The sequence below is a fragment of the Lathyrus oleraceus genome, chromosome 5 (genome assembly GCF_024323335.1).
Source record: "Lathyrus oleraceus cultivar Zhongwan6 chromosome 5, CAAS_Psat_ZW6_1.0, whole genome shotgun sequence".
NCBI classification, from domain to species: Eukaryota; Viridiplantae; Streptophyta; class Magnoliopsida; order Fabales; family Fabaceae; genus Lathyrus; species Lathyrus oleraceus.
In genome coordinates this window covers 354501695-354512343 of record NC_066583.1, presented here as the reverse complement: position 1 = coordinate 354512343, position 10649 = coordinate 354501695, and the positions used below count along the sequence as shown (strand labels likewise).

General features: G+C 33.9%; 2 long non-coding RNA genes across 2 annotated transcripts; one reads left to right on the top strand and one right to left on the bottom strand.

Moving 5' to 3' along the window:
* Positions 1-4300: 4300 nt before the first annotated feature.
* LOC127084644 (uncharacterized) lies at positions 4301-5311 on the bottom strand. Its single transcript, XR_007788761.1, has 2 exons — positions 4885-5311; positions 4301-4645 (listed from the first exon to the last, which is right to left on the bottom strand). It is a non-coding gene; the product is annotated as an uncharacterized LOC127084644 (long non-coding RNA).
* A 33-nt stretch (positions 5312-5344) lies between these two features.
* On the top strand, positions 5345-6344 carry LOC127084643 (uncharacterized). The gene is made up of 2 exons (XR_007788760.1): positions 5345-5767; positions 6007-6344. It is a non-coding gene; the product is annotated as an uncharacterized LOC127084643 (long non-coding RNA).
* Positions 6345-10649: the final 4305 nt, after the last annotated feature.

The following is a 10649-nucleotide window of genomic DNA, read 5'->3' as shown; positions in this document are numbered from 1 at the left end:
TTAGTTAGATTTTTTTTAATATTAATTAGTTTTTTTAGGATTTGTTATTTAAGTAAATAATAATTATGAAAAAATATATATTTTAGATTGGATCCTGCCACCTCACCTCACTTTGCGTGGCAACATGAAAAAACAAAAAGAAAAGAAATCCTCACAAAATCTCTGATAATCTTTTTTCCTCTCCACTCACGTTTCACACTTGACTCCCCAACGTCTCTCTCCTACTGACGGCTCACACTCTTTGGGGGGACCTCACTCACAATCTCAGAAAAATCTATATACCTCTCATCTCTCTACTATAAAAAAAAATTTCATCGCCTCTCTCAAGAATCTCTCTCTTAACCCTAAATCAAAAAACGGCTAACGACCAGTGAAAACCCTAGCCACTTCCATCTTAACCTCCAATCGTCCCCCTCCGCCACGCAAACACTCCCTCCAAATCTCCATTACATCTCCACCGACGAAAGCTCCACCATACCCACGACTGTTCTTCGCTTCCTCAAAGAAGAACACCGCTCACCAACACCAACCCTCGTCACTACTTCCAGCGCCAACACGACAATCGCCGAAACCTTCCATCCGCCGTTCACCTTCAAAGCTCCTGCGGTTCCGGTTCTGCAGTGCAAATCTTCAAAGACAACTCACGAACCAACGAGCTTCCCCCTATTTTTGCAGAACGAATTGCTCCGCCAAATTTCAGTACCAAAAAGGTTAAGAGGCGAAAATCGAAGCGGCGATATGCGATTCGGGATCAAAGTTATGGATGGACTTGAGAAACCATCGTTTGTTTCGACGGTCAAGAGCTAGAAGCAACGACAAACGCATCAATAGCTAGTAGTATTGGAAAGTCGTATGTCGGTAACACTCCGTCGTTCCCTTTTGGCTAACCGATTCATGTTTGGTTTACACATTTGAGTTTAGATTTGTTTCTTTTTGTCAATATTAGTAAAATCTGGGATTGACAAATTCATGTAGACTATCACGGTATTGGGGTTGTTGTTCTGACCTTTTTTAGGCTTCAAATAATTGCATCACATTTCTGTCATTTTTCGATCCAGTTGGTGTTTACATTTCGTAGAATTTGAATTGCAATTTTTTTTTCTTCATTTCATTTGAGTTTGAGTTCGATTTGTTTTGATATGGGACTGGTATTGTAGCATTTGTTCTATTGATTTAGCTTCATCTGTGCATGATTTCCTTCATTCAATATCGGTTTTGCCTTCTGTTTGTACTCTTGCGCTTTGACGGTTACAAACACATTTGGTTTCGTTACCGTAGTTTTGTAGATCTATATACTGTTTATTAACGTCAATCTTGATACGGTTTCGGTCGACACGGCTTCTGGCGGATATCTTAAGTTTCTTTATAGAAGCTGAAAAAGTCACAGTGCAATTGTTCTACATTCACTATTAATAGACATTTAATTGATTAGCTTGGAAAGGAAAGTCACTTACTGTGCTTTTATCATCATCCCCTTGTGACTTATGTAATAATATGCTTTTGTTATATTTGTTTTTTTTTTCTCTTCTCAGTAATGCTTATTTGATGACTATGGGTAGAATGTTGGAATGGAGTATAAGCATGTTGTTACCTGCACCCGTTATTTTGCGCGTTAAATTCTTTGCTCATTATTTTTTTGGTTGCTATCCTAGCACACGTTTCATTTCACTGTGATTTTTGCCTCAATTAAGCAAATATGAGCTGCTAGGATTAAATACTTCATTATCCTTCTTTTTGTACACCAGTTTAATACTGTGTTCTTGTGACTATTGTTCGTGGTGGTGTGTATTAGAATCTTGAATAAGAATTTGTGAAGACCTTTGTGCCCTTCCTTGCAAAAGTTATTAATTCATATGATGGTGTAATACATATTGCATGAAATGGTGGATAAATTGAGTTTATATAATTCACAAGGCCACATTTGGTTTCTCTTTTAAATGATGATGTGGTGGTGTGATCATAACTGTACGTGTTCTCATTTAGGCTACATGTTACTTTTATTGTGAATTAAATGGAGTGATACCAATCCTAGATAATGATAGATGTCTATTCCATTTTTTCTAGTTTAAGTGATATAGTCTAGTTATGCTTGCCATTTGTTCATTAATTTTGACAACAAAATAAACTGCTAATTTTTAATGTTAAGTTCTAATTCAAGATGATTCCTTCATGTTTTAACACATTCTTCTAATAAATTCCTTTATGCTGATTTCCATTTATTAGATCATGAATATATATCATGAATATATGTACAGACTTTAATTAAAGTTAGTGAGTGTGTTTGGGATTATATTTATTGCTCATAAGATTAGGTATTGTATTCGTTTTGTTTTTATATCAATGCAACCTCTTTTCCTTAAATTAAATAGTGAATGAAAAGGAGAATAGTGAGCATCCGCTTCATTACCTCTCGATTATTCGAATAATTGGCGTACGCCATATTGTTCGGGTCTTCGTCATTCAATTTAAACCTTAAAAATTCTATAAGATTAAAATCACTCCTCCAAATTATTTATTAATTCTAAAAGTCTTATTTTTAATAATTAATTTTGAATGAAAAGGAGAATAGTAAGCTTCCGCTTCATTACCTCTCGATTATTCGAATAATTGGCGTACGCCATATTGCTCGGATCTTCGTCATTCAATTTAAACCTTAAAAATTCTATAAGATTAAAATCACTCCTCCAAATTATTTATTAATTCTAAAAGTCTTATTTTTAATAATTAATTTTGAATGAAAAGGAGAATAGTAAGCTTCCGCTTTATTATCTCTCGATTATTCGAATAATTGGCGTACGCCATATTGCTCGAATTTTTGTCATTTAATTAACATCTTAAAAACTCTATAAAATTAAAATTACTTTCTCAAATTGATTACAAATCCTAAAAGCATTATTTAAATTAATTTTGAATGAAAAGGAGAATAATAAGCTTCCGCTTTATTATCTCTCGATTATTCGAATGATTATCATCCGAGGTTTAAATTGTAAAAGCTATGTTTGGATATTGTATTTGATTCGCGAGAAAAGTTTGAATTTGAATTGATAGGTTTTGATTTGATGACGAAGATTCGAGCAATGTGGCGTACGCCAATTATTCGAATAATCGAAAGATAGTGAGGCGTACGCCTCCTATCCTCTTTTCATCTGAAATATAGAATTAAATGATTGTAGAATTTGTAGTTATGTTTTGAAATATTATGATTTGAAGTGTTGTGGTTTGAATAAGGTTTTAATTTGATGACGAAGATTCGAGCAATGTGGCGTACGCCAATTATTCGAATAATCGAAAGATAGTGAGGCGTACGCCTCCTATCCTCTTTTCATCTAAAATATGGAATAAAAAGGATTTGGAATTTATAGAAATGATTTGAAATATTGTGGTTTGAAAATAATTTGAATTTAGAAATTATATTTGATTTGAAGAAAGTGATTAGAAATTATACGATTAAGGTTTAATCGGGTGACAAGAACTCGCGCAATATGGCGTACGCCAATTGTTCAAGTGCTTGAGAAATAGTGAAGCGTACGCTTCCTATCTCCTTTTCATCCCAAATTTATGTTTAAGAGAAAAATTGTTTAGAAATTATATTTGATTTGAAAAATGATTTGAATTATCTGAATTTGGAAATCATATTTAATTTTGAAAAGTGATTTGAAATTGTGAGTTTAAGATTTAAACGGGTGACAAGAACTCGCGCAATATGGCGTACGCCAATTATTCGAGTAATTGAGAAATAGTAAGGCGTACGCCTTCTATCTCCTTTTCATCCCAAATTTATATGAAAATAATATTTATTTTATTTTACTATTATAAAATATATAATTATTTGTGACATATAGAATATTTGTTTGACTAAAAAAAACTTCACTTCATTTAATCATCATCCAAAGAATATAATTATTTATGATATATGGGATGCTTATTTTACTAAGGAAAATTGTGAAATTTATAGTAGCATTAGATATGAAATCAGGATAATTGAAGCACTAATTACGTGGGAACTGAATTACAACCACTACGTTCTAATTTTCACCATGCACCAAAGTTATATCTACAAACCACTTATAAAATGAGGCTGAAATTACTGAAGCATCTTAAACACATGGTAGTAGCAAAAACGAAGTGTAGAAGCGAGAACAACACGCCATTAAGAGCCTTATTAAACCAATACCTCATGCCAGCATTTTACCAAAGTACACACCATTATTAAACAAATAAGTTCAACTAATCAATAAACCAATTCTGAAAAATAATTAGCAAATTTCTACTAATTAACCAATCAAGGTAACAACGTTACTGCAATGTATAATAAGTTTAAACTTTAATTCTGAAGCTCTCATTTAATACATACAACTTCTCCTAGTGTTTTACCCAAAGATGTCAACAAACAAAACAATTGATAACAGTATGAAATCAAATCCTCAATTAATCTTGTAATAAACACGACAACTTCAACACATAACGACAACAGCACAATCGCATTGGGAATATCCTAGAAAAGAGCATTACAACATTCTAATACCAACAACCAACATGGACTAATGCAACCGAGTTTGAATCAAAACAGTGGCTGTAGCAAACAGCATAATATCAAGAAGAAACACGACACGGACTGTTACCGTAACTATAAACAAATTTAATCCTGCAGCAAGAAAATGATATCGTTAACATGTACCAAATCCCTCGTAAATAATGCCAAACTGCTTCGATACAACTCAATATGAAGTTCAATATTTCTATGAAATCACCATGATGCAATTAGCAAGACTTAAAGAGAATAATAGTAACACAAATACTGGATATAACAATGAACAAAATCCTTTCCCAAAATTAAATGTAAACAGCATAAACTTAAATTTAACGCCTTGACAGAAATATTACCCAAATCGACCAAGCTATCACTTTCTGTCCGCTGCTCTGAGTCTGTTGGGGCGTATCGTCCTTCCTTCGCTGTTTGGGACGTCCCTTCGAAACTGAGTTTCTACCCGTGGCCTTCAAGTGCAATTCACAACAGCTCATATGTTTCTCCCACTTGTACAGGTTCAATAGCCTTCCTGGAAATTGCTTTAAGGTTCATTGAAAACTAAAAACAAGGTATAAACCAAACAGAACTGCAACTCAAACGCGACGGTGACGATGTAACGTTCGTCGGAAAGGTTTTTTTTGTGAATTTCGAAAGGGACGAAATGAAGTGAGGATTTGGGGGTTTTGCAAGGCGGAGGTTAATCGGTGTATTTCGGCGGATGAAATGGGGAAGACGATTGATGGTTTAGATGTTACGGCGTGGAGGTTGTATGGTGTTCGTTGGGGTTTATAGTTTTCAATGAACCTTAACCCCCAACGAACACCATACAACCTCCACGCCGTAACATCTAAACCATCAATCGTCTTCCCCATTTCATCCGCCGAAATACACCGATTAACCTCCGCCTTGCAAAACCCCCAAATCCTCACTTCATTTCGTCCCTTTCGAAATTCACAAAAAAAACCTTTCCGACGAACGTTACATCGTCACCGTCGCGTTTGAGTTGCAGTTCTGTTTGGTTTATACCTTGTTTTTAGTTTTCAATGAACCTTAAAGCAATTTCCAGGAAGGCTATTGAACCTGTACAAGTGGGAGAAACATATGAGCTGTTGTGAATTGCACTTGAAGGCCACGGGTAGAAACTCAGTTTCGAAGGGACGTCCCAAACAGCGAAGGAAGGACGATACGCCCCAACAGACTCAGAGCAGCGGACAGAAAGTGATAGCTTGGTCGATTTGGGTAATATTTCTGTCAAGGCGTTAAATTTAAGTTTATGCTGTTTACATTTAATTTTGGGAAAGGATTTTGTTCATTGTTATATCCAGTATTTGTGTTACTATTATTCTCTTTAAGTCTTGCTAATTGCATCATGGTGATTTCATAGAAATATTGAACTTCATATTGAGTTGTATCGAAGCAGTTTGGCATTATTTACGAGGGATTTGGTACATGTTAACGATATCATTTTCTTGCTGCAGGATTAAATTTGTTTATAGTTACGGTAACAGTCCGTGTCGTGTTTCTTCTTGATATTATGCTGTTTGCTACAGCCACTGTTTTGATTCAAACTCGGTTGCATTAGTCCATGTTGGTTGTTGGTATTAGAATGTTGTAATGCTCTTTTCTAGGATATTCCCAATGCGATTGTGCTGTTGTCGTTATGTGTTGAAGTTGTCGTGTTTATTACAAGATTAATTGAGGATTTGATTTCATACTGTTATCAATTGTTTTGTTTGTTGACATCTTTGGGTAAAACACTAGGAGAAGTTGTATGTATTAAATGAGAGCTTCAGAATTAAAGTTTAAACTTATTATACATTGCAGTAACGTTGTTACCTTGATTGGTTAATTAGTAGAAATTTGCTAATTATTTTTCAGAATTGGTTTATTGATTAGTTGAACTTATTTGTTTAATAATGGTGTGTACTTTGGTAAAATGCTGGCATGAGGTATTGGTTTAATAAGGCTCTTAATGGCGTGTTGTTCTCGCTTCTACACTTCGTTTTTGCTACTACCATGTGTTTAAGATGCTTCAGTAATTTCAGCCTCATTTTATAAGTGGTTTGTAGATATAACTTTGGTGCATGGTGAAAATTAGAACGTAGTGGTTGTAATTCAGTTCCCACGTAATTAGTGCTTCAATTATCCTGATTTCATATCTAATGCTACTATAAATTTCACAATTTTCCTTAGTAAAATAAGCATCCCATATATCATAAATAATTATATTCTTTGGATGATGATTAAATGAAGTGAAGTTTTTTTTAGTCAAACAAATATTCTATATGTCACAAATAATTATATATTTTATAATAGTAAAATAAAATAAATATTATTTTCATATAAATTTGGGATGAAAAGGAGATAGAAGGCGTACGCCTTACTATTTCTCAATTACTCGAATAATTGGCGTACGCCATATTGCGCGAGTTCTTGTCACCCGTTTAAATCTTAAACTCACAATTTCAAATCACTTTTCAAAATTAAATATGATTTCCAAATTCAGATAATTCAAATCATTTTTCAAATCAAATATAATTTCTAAACAATTTTTCTCTTAAACATAAATTTGGGATGAAAAGGAGATAGGAAGCGTACGCTTCACTATTTCTCAAGCACTTGAACAATTGGCGTACGCCATATTGCGCGAGTTCTTGTCACCCGATTAAACCTTAATCGTATAATTTCTAATCACTTTCTTCAAATCAAATATAATTTCTAAATTCAAATTATTTTCAAACCACAATATTTCAAATCATTTCTATAAATTCCAAATCCTTTTTATTCCATATTTTAGATGAAAAGAGGATAGGAGGCGTACGCCTCACTATCTTTCGATTATTCGAATAATTGGCGTACGCCACATTGCTCGAATCTTCGTCATCAAATTAAAACCTTATTCAAACCACAACACTTCAAATCATAATATTTCAAAACATAACTACAAATTCTACAATCATTTAATTCTATATTTCAGATGAAAAGAGGATAGGAGGCGTACGCCTCACTATCTTTCGATTATTCGAATAATTGGCGTACGCCACATTGCTCGAATCTTCGTCATCAAATCAAAACCTATCAATTCAAATTCAAACTTTTCTCGCGAATCAAATACAATATCCAAACATAGCTTTTACAATTTAAACCTCGGATGATAAAAAAGGGGAGGCGTACGCCTCACCATCTCTCGATTATTTGGATAATTGGCGTACGCCATATTGCACAAATTATCGACTTCCGACTAAAACACGCTAAATAAACTTGGATAAGGGAATAGGTGGCGTACGCCTCGTTATTCCTTGAATAAGCAAGTAGGAGGCGTACGCCTCACTACCGTGCATATTCAACATCCACAAACACAACTTTCAAAATAATTCAAACGAAAAAGGAATAGAAGGCGTACGCCTTATTATTCCTCGAAAGAATTGGACGATTGGCATACGCCACATTGCTCAACCTTTCGTCGTTCTCCAAAAACATCATCAAACAAATCAAACTAATTTCTCGCCCCCGAGCGATCGAAACCAATCAAACACCCAAACACATCAAATCAACCTGTCACCCCCGCGTGACTAAAACCTCATCAAAAGAACACTGTCAATCCTTTCTAATGCGCACAACAAACCAGTGCTAGAGCCTCCCCCGAGAGTAGACAAGCCAGCGTTTAGCCGTTAGAACGCCGACCTACACAGTCGTTCATCAAAACAAAACCCACAAATTATTCGTAGTAGCCCGAACTACGAATGCTCTGATTTCCTTATTACACCATAAGGAATACGTAGGCACGAGATTGCGAGATCTTGGCGAGCACACTAATAAAAAACCTCCCATTTCCCCCTCCTGAGGTCTTCATCCATATCTATCATCAATTCTAATTACTCAAAGAAAGCAAATAACATTTAACTAACATTCAAATAGCAAATTAGACTAAAAGGTTCCCGTTGAGTACAACGGACGTGAGGGGTGCTAATACCTTCCCTTTGCGTAATCGACTCCCGAACCCGAATATGGTTGCGACGACCATTATTCTATTTTTCAAAGGTTTTATCGATATTTTCCTATTCCTTCATTGGGATAAATAAAGTTTGGTGGCGACTCTGTTCGAACTAATTTTTCCGCGACCATCGCGAGGAATCGCATTTTTTTGAGATGCGACAATATTATTTAATTATAAAAATATAATTAAAAATAAATAAATAAATTTTAAAAAGTTCATATAAATATATTTTTTCTAGCGATTTTCATAATTCTCCATTTAATATTTTCATTTTCGTTTTTAAATTAAATATATAATAATTTATTATTTAAATAATTTAAAAATTTAAAATAAATCGTTTTTTAATTTTTTATTTAAATATAGAATAATTAAAAAAATGACTGAAGAAATTTTCATGTTCAATTTTTTTATTAGAATTGATTTATTTTAAAACTTAATCAATTTTACCATAATTTAACTTTGAATTAAAATCAATTTTTAAAAATCAACTCAATCACAATTGAACTTGTGAGACTCATTGCAATTTTTCTTCTTCAGTTTTTCAATTAATTTTATTTGAGGCAGCCAAACAATAAAATGTGGATACTTTTTTCCTGATGCAACTCAAGATTGTTCATAGTCACTTTAACAAGTGTTCTTGCTAGAACATAAGTGCTGCAAATTCATTCAAGTTATTATTGTCTGGAAAAAAATTGTAGTAAGTTGTTGAAGACCACCGTAAGAGGTTTGGTGGTGAAGATCTCCGATGAACACTGAGAGGTTATATCTCCAAAGTTAATACATCAACAGTCAATTCAGTGAAGTCAGAGTGGAAAAATTTGCAAGTGTGTAATGAACTGTAATTTGGTATAACTCAGAGTTAGACTTACATAAGTTGTGTGAGAGTTTGTAATTTCGGAAACATGTGCATTAAGTTCATGTTGATGGGAAATTAACACAAAATAACAAATCAATAAATTCATGTTGATGAGAAATTAACACAAAATAACACATCAATACGTAGTGGATATAAAATTCCTCAAACTTCTGAGGATCAACAACAAATACATGACAGTAAATAGAACAAATAAAGGCACTAGAGAACACCAATATTTTGAAGTGTAAAACCCTTCAATATGATTGTAAAAATCACGAGTCGTTCAAATCAAATAAATAGCTCAACTATAATCAAATAATGGTACAAGAGAGTCTTAGAGTGATTCACAAACTAATGCTAACAACCGCAAATCACAAAGCAAAGTAGCTTACAAGTAAGAATAAAGAAGCTGAAAAATTACTCAAATTTGCAGCTTCAGTGTGAAGTAGATATCTCTCAACTCGGATCTCATTTTAAAGATTCGAACGATCTTAATGTAGATACAGATGTTATGAAACTACCCTCTGAATTCGAGGTTGATCCAACCGTTAACAAATCTAAAATGGATGGTTTAGTGAGATTGGTTGCAGAACATGGGAATAAGGCTCTCTCCTTTTCTCTCTCTTTTGAAGTCTTCTTTTCTCTCTATCTCTTCCAACTCTAAATTTACATTTTCCACTTGAATAAGTGAAACAAATGGATTAACATATTTGGTTCTTTCTCCACATAGGAAGGAAGTTCAAACCCAACAAATTTCCCCTCACAACTATTTAGAGGAAATCGCCAAATCGACGATATCACAATAGGATTCGAATTTCCTTCTTGGTAATGCTTTAGTCCTCATGTCTGAATCATTATCATTTGTATGAACTTTATCTAATCCAACAACTTAGCATCCAAAACATCACGTATCTAATGATAGCTCACATCAATGTGTTTTGACCTATTATGAAAAGTCCGATTCTTATCAAGATGAATAACACTTTGACTATCAACAAATAACACATATTTGTCTTGAATAAAACCAAGCTCCTACAAAAATTTCTTCAACCATAGTAACTATTTGCATGCTTTGGTAATGGCAATGAACTCATCCTTCATAGTAGACAATGCTACACACTTTTGCAATCTACAATTCCAAGCCACAACTCCTTACAAAATTAGTCATGTAGCCTGAAGTGGACTTTCTGGAATCAATGTCTCCAGCCATATCAGAGCCAAAGTGCCCCACTAGAGTAGGCTTATCTCCTCAAAAGCAAAGCCTCGTA